Source organism: Elephantulus edwardii, unplaced genomic scaffold (assembly GCF_000299155.1).
Source record: "Elephantulus edwardii isolate Elephantulus edwardi_28Jun2011 unplaced genomic scaffold, EleEdw1.0 scaffold00032, whole genome shotgun sequence".
NCBI classification, from domain to species: Eukaryota; Metazoa; Chordata; class Mammalia; order Macroscelidea; family Macroscelididae; genus Elephantulus; species Elephantulus edwardii.
In genome coordinates this window covers 1,825,338-1,835,345 of record NW_006399782.1, presented here as the reverse complement: position 1 = coordinate 1,835,345, position 10,008 = coordinate 1,825,338, and the positions used below count along the sequence as shown (strand labels likewise).

Here is a 10,008-nt window from a genome sequence, read left to right as displayed (position 1 = left end):
TTTGAGTTGTAGTTCTGGAAAGAGCATACTATGGACTACCAAGAGAACAAACGGGTCTGTCCTAGAGAGAGAGAAGACAGGGTATTCATTGGAGTCTAGAATTTTGAAACTTTACCTAATATACTTTGGACATGTTGTCAGGAAGGGCCCATGCTTGGAAAGGAATATCATTCTTAGAAGGGTAGAAGATGAATGCAAGAGAGGAAGGAACTGGATGAGATTAATTGACACAAAGATGGTAGCAATGAGATCAGGTGTGTCAGAGTCAGCAGTGTTGGCTCGGGATAGGGCAAGGTTTAGAGCTGTTGTTCATCGTGACCTTATAGTAGCTATGAATTGTAGGTGCCTCGAAGACACATTACAATAATACTTAAGGCAGGAGAAGGATGGGCAGTCTCCTTCTGTATGGTTTTTTGGTCTGAAATCCTGTTAGAGGGTCAGCTATGGGTCTATTTCAATTTGAGGATGCACAACCAACAACAATAACAATAGCTGGAGAAGGGAGTTCTGGTGGCTTTGTGGTAAGGAGTTGTGTGGTCACTCAAAAGGGATGTGGTTGAAATCCACTAGTTCTGAGGGAGAAAGATGGGCAATCTCCCATGGATGAAATCCACTGCCTCTAAAAAGTCATTGAAATGCTGACTTGTCGATATTTAACAACAACAACAACAACCGGAGCTAATAATCTTGAGTGTTTCAAGTGTTTGCTGGCCATATAAATGTCTTCTTAGTTATGTGTCTGTTCATTCATGTCTTCTGCCCATTTTGTAACTGGGTTGTTTTTTCCTACTGAGATGTTGGGGTTTTCTATAAATAATAGAGATGGGTCCCTTTTCAGATATGTCATTGCTAAATATTTTATTCCAAGTCAATAGATTCTCTATTTACTCTTTTGGAGCAATATTTCACTGCAAATAAAGATTTTATTCTGGGGAGGTCCCAATAACCTCATTTATCCTCTGTTGATTGCATATTATTACAGTTATATTTGATAGTCTATTTATAGCATAGATTAGGACTCCTAAGTTAGCCCCAATTTTCTTTTTTATGATTATTTCTAGTTTTAGGTTCTATGCTTAGGTCCTTGATTCATCTTGAGTCACTTTTTTAATATGGTGTGAAATATAGAACTTGTTTCAATTTTCTGCAAACAACCATTTCTACCAATTAACCATTAGTTAAAGAAACTGTATTCTCCTTACTGAATCAGTTGTTCACAAATGGATGAATCTCTTTTTTGATTTTCAATTCTATTCCATTGGTCCAAGTATCTGTGCCTGTGCCCATATATGATCTTCAGCAGTATTTTGCCTGCCTGTAATTTTAATTATATCATTCAGTAATTTCATTCTGTTGGATCACCTTTTTTGGATAAGGGAACACATATTGATCTCTTCCAGTCAATCAACCAGATAACTGCCCCCTAAATTTCTTAGCATAGACTGATAAGCACGTCCTGAGAATTAGAATTTTGTTGTTAGGTGCCAGTGAGTACAACCCACGGTGAACCTGTGAAGAACAGATCTGAAAACGGTCCTATCCTGTGTCATCCTCGCACTTCCTGAAACCTTAGAGCCCATTGTGGGAATTACTGTGTCAATCCATCTGGTGGGATATCTTTCTCTCTTTCACCTACTCTCCACCTTTCCAATCATGATGTCCCTCTCCAGGGAATAGACTCTCCTAGCAACATGCCTGAATTATGTGAGACAAAGTTTTATCATCTTTGCCTTCAAGGAGCACTCTGGCTTCATTTTCTCCAAGATGTATTTGTTTGTTCTTTTGGCAGTCCATGGGATATTTAGTACTTTTCTCCAATACCATAATTTAAAGACATAAATTCTCCCATCATCCTTCTTTATTGTCCAGCTCTCAGACGAATAGCAAGTGATCAGAAAGACATCATTGTTCTTCAGTAACTTGGAGAGGTCTCTGACTTCAGACATTCCCAGTGTAATATGTCTCCTGATTTTCTGACTGTTGGTACCAAGGATGTTGATTGTGGATCCAAGTAAGATTAACTTATTGCCAACTTCAATCTTTTCCCTATGTATAATGATGTTATCTATTTGTCCAGTGATAAAAAATTTTTTTTTTTTTTTAATGTTGAGATGCAATCCATATTGAAGGCTATGTTCTTTGATTTTTTGCAACAAATGCTTCAAGTCCTCCTCACTTTCAGCAAGCAAGGTTGTGTCATCTGCATAACACAGATTGTTGAATGTTGTTATGTGCCATCAGATCACTTGCAACTAATAACAACACTATGTTCAACCGTGTGAAGCCACCCCTGTCCTGAGCCAGTCTCACTGACTCCAACACATCTACTTCCATTACCCCAGTTCCTGTATCAATCTATCTCATCTGAGGTCTTCCTCTTTTGTGTTGCTGTCCCTCCACCCTTCCAAGCATGATGTCTTTCTCCAAGGACTGGTCCTTCCTGGCCATCTGCCCAAAGTATGTGAGTAGAAAGGAAAAAAAAAGGTCAGGAAAAAAGCAAAAGCAGAGTGTAAATGGAAGAAATGAAAAACAAAATTACAACCTACAAAACATGAACAATGATGGGAAATGAAAAACAAGAAAGAAAAAAAGGATGGACTCTGTGGAGTGGGTGAACTGGACAATTGATTTATGTTCTTGCTACTTCTGTGGCTGGTGAAGGCAAGAGAACCTCGTCGGGACAGTGTCTCTGCCATTGCAGCACAAAGTTTGCAATGAAGTGCCTAGTTAAAGAAGATTTTCTGCTTGTTCAAGAGGTGACTGAGGGCACAGGAGAAGGCTTAGATGTGTGTCAGCCACAGGCAGCTATTCTGCCGTTCTAGGGGGTGTTGAGGAGTGGGACCCTCAGCTTAGGATGCAGTTTCTGCTAGCCTCAGAGATGCCTAGGGCAGTCTCTTTGCCAGTCTAGGAAATGCGGGTAAGCAGGGCAGGGCACCTATTTAGAAATAGCACACTCTGTCGATATGAAGAAGCATAGCACATGCAGGTGATGTGTAGCCTGATCCACATAGGTAACAGATTAGGGCACTTCAGTTGGCTCACTTTTCCAGCCCTAGCAGGAGGAAGGCATGCATCCTGTCCTGTGAGGGTGATGTGGACCTGATGCTAAGCTGTAAAGCATCTTGCTGGAGACAATCACTGTTAACCTCAAGATGCCCAACACAGGGTGCACTCCAAGTGTGGGTGTGATGTGTATGTGAAATCCACAGGCTTCCTGGTCAGAGACAAAGACCCTACTCAAAGATGGTGTCCCCACCAACATTGTGAGTGACTGCAGGCCAGACAGAGCACAGTCTACCAGTACCCAGAGGTAGAGGATGAATCTTTGAGTGTGGAGCTGTGCACACTCTCTCAGTGTCAAGTATAAGATATGAGGCCTCATGTGGAGGGAGACACTGCCAGCCACTTGATGAGTGGTGGTACTTGGGAAATTTACTCCCCCGATCTCCAGGGTAGCATGAGGGAAAATGAAGAGATCCACCTTTCTTGTCATTCGTCGGTTGCTGGTGTGAACACAGTAGCAGCACCCAGTTCCTACATCAACCAGAAACCCTCGGAATGGCTGCTCTGTGCCAGGTCCTCTTATAATTCCCTACACTGTCTCCATAGTCTATGTTTTTCACTTTGTTTCTTCCTTCAGTTGGTATTTGAACTCTCCTTTTTTAAAAAAAAATAATTTGTACATTTATTTATAACTTTAAAAAGCTAGGAATGTTTGGACTGAATTGAGAAATGGTTCAGTAATTGAGATTATTTCCTTTGATATTCAGGGCTCCAGGATTATTGTCTGTGTTGGTTATCTTTGTTTTCAGGTGTCTTAGTCGTTGAGGGTCTAGGGCACCATCTGCCTATTCTGCCAGCCAGAAAAACATTCCTTTTTGTTGCTAAATAGTATTCCATTGTGTGAATATATCACGTTTTGTTCATCAATTGATAGACACTTAAATTATTTCCACTTTTGACTACTAAGGGAGCTCTATTGGTTTGTTGTTGTCGTCGTTGTTAAGTGCCATCAAGTCGTAGGCAACTCATAGCGACCCTATAAACAAAAGTCCTCAACACTTTTGTGACTTTCATCCTTTCTCCAGGTTCATATGGTTTCCAAAGGCAAGCTATTACGGAAGTGAATGCCACTGCTGCTTCCAAGCTTGTTTTAGTGATTAAAAATTGTGTTCCCAAAGGCAAGTGTTTTGAATCCACAAGTTGCTCCAGAGGAGAAAGAAGGGCCTTCTCCTACCAAGCATTTACTGCCTCTGAAAACCCCCTGGTGCGTCACGTACAAGTCAGTTCTGACTCATGAGTATATAACAATAACGATAATTCTGCTATGAAAATTTGTTTATAGATTTTTATATTGTATCTTTTTAAAATTTATCATCCAGTTTTATTTGTATTGAAGATTTACAAATAAGATTAGTTTTTCATTTAGTCATGCATGTTTTATTTTAAAACAGCCACTGAAATTCAAGTGGCATAGCCTGTAGGTAGTTATGCTGCTAACGCACAGGCTGCCTTCCACTGGTAGTTCAAATACACCTGCAGTTTTGTCAGAGAATGTGGGCAATGTCCTACAGTCACAGCCTCAGGAACCCAGTAGAGGGTCAGCTATGAGTCAGTTCCACTTGATGACAATTGAGTGTTGTCAACCAGGACAAAGAAAAAGCAAGGTGGGGACACCAAGGACGGAGAAGAAGAACAGAGAGAGTTAAGGCAGGGGGCTGACAGCTGACAGCTTGAAGACTGCAGCAACCTCTATAACCTTTATTGAGAATAGCCAGGAAGTAAATCACAAAGAGAATTCTTTGCAAATGAAGCTATGTTTTCCTCTGTTGACAACCTTATGCTTATCTCAGGAATGAGGGTTTTGTAAACACAATATGAGAATTGTTAAGGCACCGTTAGGTCTACCTTGACAACTGATTTTTGTGAGCTGTCTCAAGAGGAATTCCATCTTGTATTTGCGCCTCTTTGAATTCCTGGTTAAGCACTTGGTATTACATTTAGTTTAACATTTAGCTTCCCACAATTAAGAAAGAGAGAATCAGCCATTTATTGTATAATGCCTTTCATTTTCCCAACTTAACCATTTATTTTTATTTCCCTTTCCTCCCTTTACCATCCTTTGTAAACTTTCCTTATATTTTTACAATAGTGATCTTATAACTGTCCTTTTTTAAGTAGCATTTTCTATCATTCAGCTTAATTTGTTCTAGATTCACCCACCTTGTGTAATATTTCACAAATTTCTGATCACTTTTTAGTTATGTATATTATTCCATTGTGTAAAATATACCATAATTATTTTAGATATATTTTAGGTTTATTCCAGCTTTATTCAAAACTTTCATTTCATATGAAATAATGTGACAATGCTGTGTATAAGAATATAATCAGAGACAACAAATAACCCAATTCTTTTTTTCCAGTGTGCTCAAGCCTCAATGCACTAGTCAAATAACGAAGTCATATAAAAGTAGGTCTTTGCCCATCTGTACCCGGCTCCAAAATGGAACTAATTTAGAGCCTTCCATTGCAGTCTAGTTGACAGCAACTTCTGCTAGTCTCAGTTTAAAGAACTGTGCTATGTAAAGAACTCTACATCAAATGCCCATCATTCAATGTGCAGAGATGAAAATGTCCATGAAGCTGCTTCTCATGTGAACAATTTGAACCACCCTGTGTGTCCCTGATTTCTTTGACACAAAGGAACCCTACCAGAAAGTAGAATCCATACAAGAGGAGAGTACAGAAGTAACAACGCTGAGCAATTGATTCTTTTTTCCAGGTGAGATCCACATGTAATGGCCCTATTATCAGGCCAACGATGCAGATCATTCAGTTTCTTTTCCATTTATTAATATCTGAAAACTCTGTGGCTCCACCAGCATTGGCCACAAAGCTCTTTTTTCCTTGAGAACTGAATGTCGTTGTTTTTATGTCTTTGAGTCACTAGCAACTCATAGCAACACTATCTACAACGTGTATCTTTAGCCAACCTCATTGTCTCTGACACACTTACCCTCATTATCTCAGTCCCTGAGTCAATCCATCTCATCCAAGTCTTCCTCTCTTGCACTGTCCCTCCACCGTTCCAAGCATGATGTCCCTCTCCAAGAACTGGTCCCTCCTTGCAACATGCCTAAAGTATGTCAGATGAAGCTTTAGAATCTTTGCCTCCAAGGAGCAGCCTGGCTTCACCCTGACAGTGTAGAAGAGAAAGACCCTGGATGAGATGGATTGATACAGTGATTGGAAAAATGGTGGTAGGGTTGTCAGAATCAGTGAGACTGGGTCAGGACAGAGCAAGCTTCAGAGATGCTGTGCATGGGGTCACAGGTGACTCAATGGCACATAACAACAGCAGTAACTCCTGATAGCTTTTCCCATGATTCTTCATCAGCGTAATCACCCCTACTTTGTCACTTCCATATTTCTCGCACTATTTAAAAGCTGTCTTTGAAGTCTTGTCATCATCAACTACTTCATCCATCATCACAGACGATCTTTTCATTGTATGAAGGCACGGTGATAGAAAGCTGTTTGATAGGTGGGTTCCATATGCTGGGTTAAGTTTCTTTCTGGCGTTTGGAATTTAGGAAGAACTCCTCGTTGTCAGGTTTATGAAGCTGTGGTGTCTTCATAGCAGTTATAAATGCAACAAAGAAAACCGGCAGAAGAGGCAAACCTGGGGAAAGGGCACAGAGACATCCAAATTATGCTTCTTATTCAATTCTTTGCTGTCAGCTCAGCTTTTCTCTAAATTCTTCCCATCATTACTTTAGCCACTGTCTATTCATGAACACTAGGATTGTTTCTATTATAAGTAATGTTGAAATAAACGTGACTGTGCATATGACACTTTGTGTTGTAGCTCTTTTAAAAAAATTCATTTTTTCACATTATCTTCTCTCTTCACCCTACAGTGCACCTCTTATTCCAAATTGTTCTCATTCATATAATGCTCAGTCATATATTTCTTTTGAACGGTTCTCCCCCTCATCTGTTCTTTTTTTTTTGACTCTTTATTCACCATTTTAATACTGTTGCCAACTTTAACAGATTAAAATCTGTACACATGACAAAGTAGAAAAAAGTACCGAAATGCAACAGTTTCAGCAAAAGAAAAGAATTACTACAGTTAACATTGCTACAATAAAAACAATGGCAAACAGGGATTTGGCACCACATTTACAAAGTAAAAGCATTCACTGTTAATACACTTTTACATGTCTCCCAACAGAAAAGACCATGGAAGATGGAAAACAAGGGGCATCTTTTACAAAATTCCCTGACAGAGACACACAAGAATCAAACTGGTCAATTTAGTAGGTATGTAGCAGCAAAGCCGTAGGTTTGGAATTGAGTAATTGCATTTCTAATTGGCAGCCACTTTGAGGCGTGTCTGTACCCAAGAAGCTGGTTTTATCATACTATGTCAGTATTTATCTAGTAATTTGGTAATCAGCATAAACCAGGTTAATCTTCAACCACAATTTTTAAAAAAGAGAGAGGGAGAGAGCCAGAACCTTATTGCAGAACTCGCCAGTGTAATTTGTGGTTTGAAACCATAATGGTACTTTGAGCAGGATAGTAACATAAATTTCATTTTTAAAAAGCTGAACTTATAACCCTAAGAACCTGGAATAATTTTATGTAGTTACATAAACAATATATTCTAGTCATACCAAGTATTAAAAAGAGAAAGAGTTCTTACTAAGAGGAAGTTTTTCAGATTATCTGATCACATCATGTGCATAGTTAACATTGTTTGTGTTTTAATATTCTTTTTCATAGAAATAAAATTTAGTAGAGTTATTTTTCTCTTGGTGGAAAAATAATAAACTTTTTAAAATGAGCAACCACTGGTGGCTTGTAAAGGAGGATGGGGGTGGGGAAGGAGTCAGCTATACATTGAAGTTCTGGAATGCAGCACCTCAACTTCACATCATCCCTAAACATCTGAGATTATGAAATCCAAGTGAAGGTTCAGTTATCTAATCATACTTTACAGTTGTTCCAATTCCAATGTCTGACTTGATCATGTCAATTAAAATTCCCTAATATAGAAGATCGTGCTAAAGAATGCTGAGATTCTACATGCTGCTGCCATTCCCTGGTCCCATTCATGCTTGCAGTTGTCCCATTAGACAGCAAAAGTCTGGTCTCAATACTCCACACACTGTAATAACTTTTATGGACACCCACTCTTTAATAAAGTCCACACTCCTTTAAGTTGTTTTTAATGATGACATCTGTAACAACATCAAAAACAAACTGCACATCCCCTTGGCATCTTTTCTTCTGTTTAAATCTTCAAACTGGCACTGAATGTAAGCAGCAGCCTCTTCCTATGTGTTGGAACCTGTGTATTCTGGATAACAGATAGTTAATGGACTTTTTATTTTTTCCTCAAAAAGATCTTTCTTGTTGAGGAAGAGAATTATTGAAGTGTCTGTAAGCCATTTGTTGTTGCAAATAGTGTCAAACAGTTTCATGTTTTCTTGCATACGATTCATCTCCTCATCTTCAGCCAAAACAAGGTCATAATCACTGAGAGCCACACAGAAGAGAATCGCTGTCGCTCCCTCAAAACAGTGACTCCACTTTTTTTGTTCTGATCTTTGGCCTCCTACATCAAACATCTTGAAGTAAAGGTCCTTGAAGGTGAAATGTGTTTCCACAATGCCTGTAGTCTTCACTCTAGTCCAAAGGACATCTTGCTGAGTTGGAATATAGTTGTTTTGGGATATTCTATCCAAATCATTTAGGTAATCTGAAGCAGAATCATTGAGCTGATATTCTCTGAACCTGCTGAAGCAAGCCTGCACACACACACACACACACACACACACACACACACACACACACCACACACACCCGATCTCACCAGAACCGCTTAATCACTCCTGCTAGTTCTGGGGTCATGACGCCTTCTTCAGCACTGCCAGCTAAGACAAATAACTGACGGGCATCATCTGCTCTGGCAGCTTCCCCAAAGTCAATCTTTAGTCGTCCCATGGCTCTTATGATCGCAATGATGGACTGTATAGTATTACTGTAGACAACCACTTGATACTGTTTACATTCTTCCTCTCAATATCCATCCTCATGAATGATTTTCATTCGTTTCACGATGGAACTTTTACCAGATTCTCCAGCACTGAGCAGGAGCAGCTTTACTTCTTTGGCCGCTTTCTCGCCGTCCTCTCCTAAGTTGCGGTCGATCATTTTCCTCCCTCCGTTCCACCGCCGCCTTGTCTTCGGCGCTCAACGTGCAGCCCATGGCGGCGGCGGGAGAGGGAACCAAGTCCAAGCTCACACACCAAGGCAACTACCGCTCCAGCGGCTAAGACAGCATCTACTGCTGGGTGGCGTCCCTCTCCTGCTCCCCCCCCCCCCCGATCTGTTCTACTGCAGTGTTCATCTATCCACTCTTTTCCCATTCTCTCCAACCATCCCTCATTTCTAACCTATTTTACAACAGTAGAACAATGCAGTATCTATCCTTTTGTGACAGAGATATTTCACTCAGCATAATATCCTCTAGGATCCTCCATATTGCACAATTTTTACAAGTTCGTTGTTTTTTAATGCTGGATAATAGTCCATTTTATGAGAATGTACCATAGGCAGCTCTGGTAGCCTAGTTATAAGAATCTGTGCTGCAATCTTGAAGGCACAGGTTCAAGGCCAAGGCCACTAACTGCGCCACAGGAGAAGGTTGTGTGATTAACTGTGTGATTATCTGCCTCTAAAAACCCGCAGGAGGGTCAACTATAGGTTGGTTCTGACTCAACAGCAAACAACGACAATATGAACATACCATAGATTTATATCCATTCATTTATTGATGGGCACTTGGGTTGCTTCTATCTCTTCGCTATTGTAAATAATCCAGCAATAAACATGAGTGTGCATACATCTCTCTAAATTGCGGCTCTGGTTTCTTTAGGGTATATTCCCAGTACAGGAATTTCTGGGTCAAAAGTTATTTCTAACTTTTTTTTT

General features: G+C 40.0%; 2 pseudogenes; both read right to left on the bottom strand.

Moving 5' to 3' along the window:
- Nucleotides 1–5,349: 5,349 nt before the first annotated feature.
- On the bottom strand, nucleotides 5,350–6,490 carry LOC102859245 (annotated as a pseudogene).
- A 1,718-nt stretch (nucleotides 6,491–8,208) lies between these two features.
- Nucleotides 8,209–9,283, bottom strand: LOC102870222 (annotated as a pseudogene).
- Between the last annotated feature and the right edge of the window lie 725 nt (nucleotides 9,284–10,008).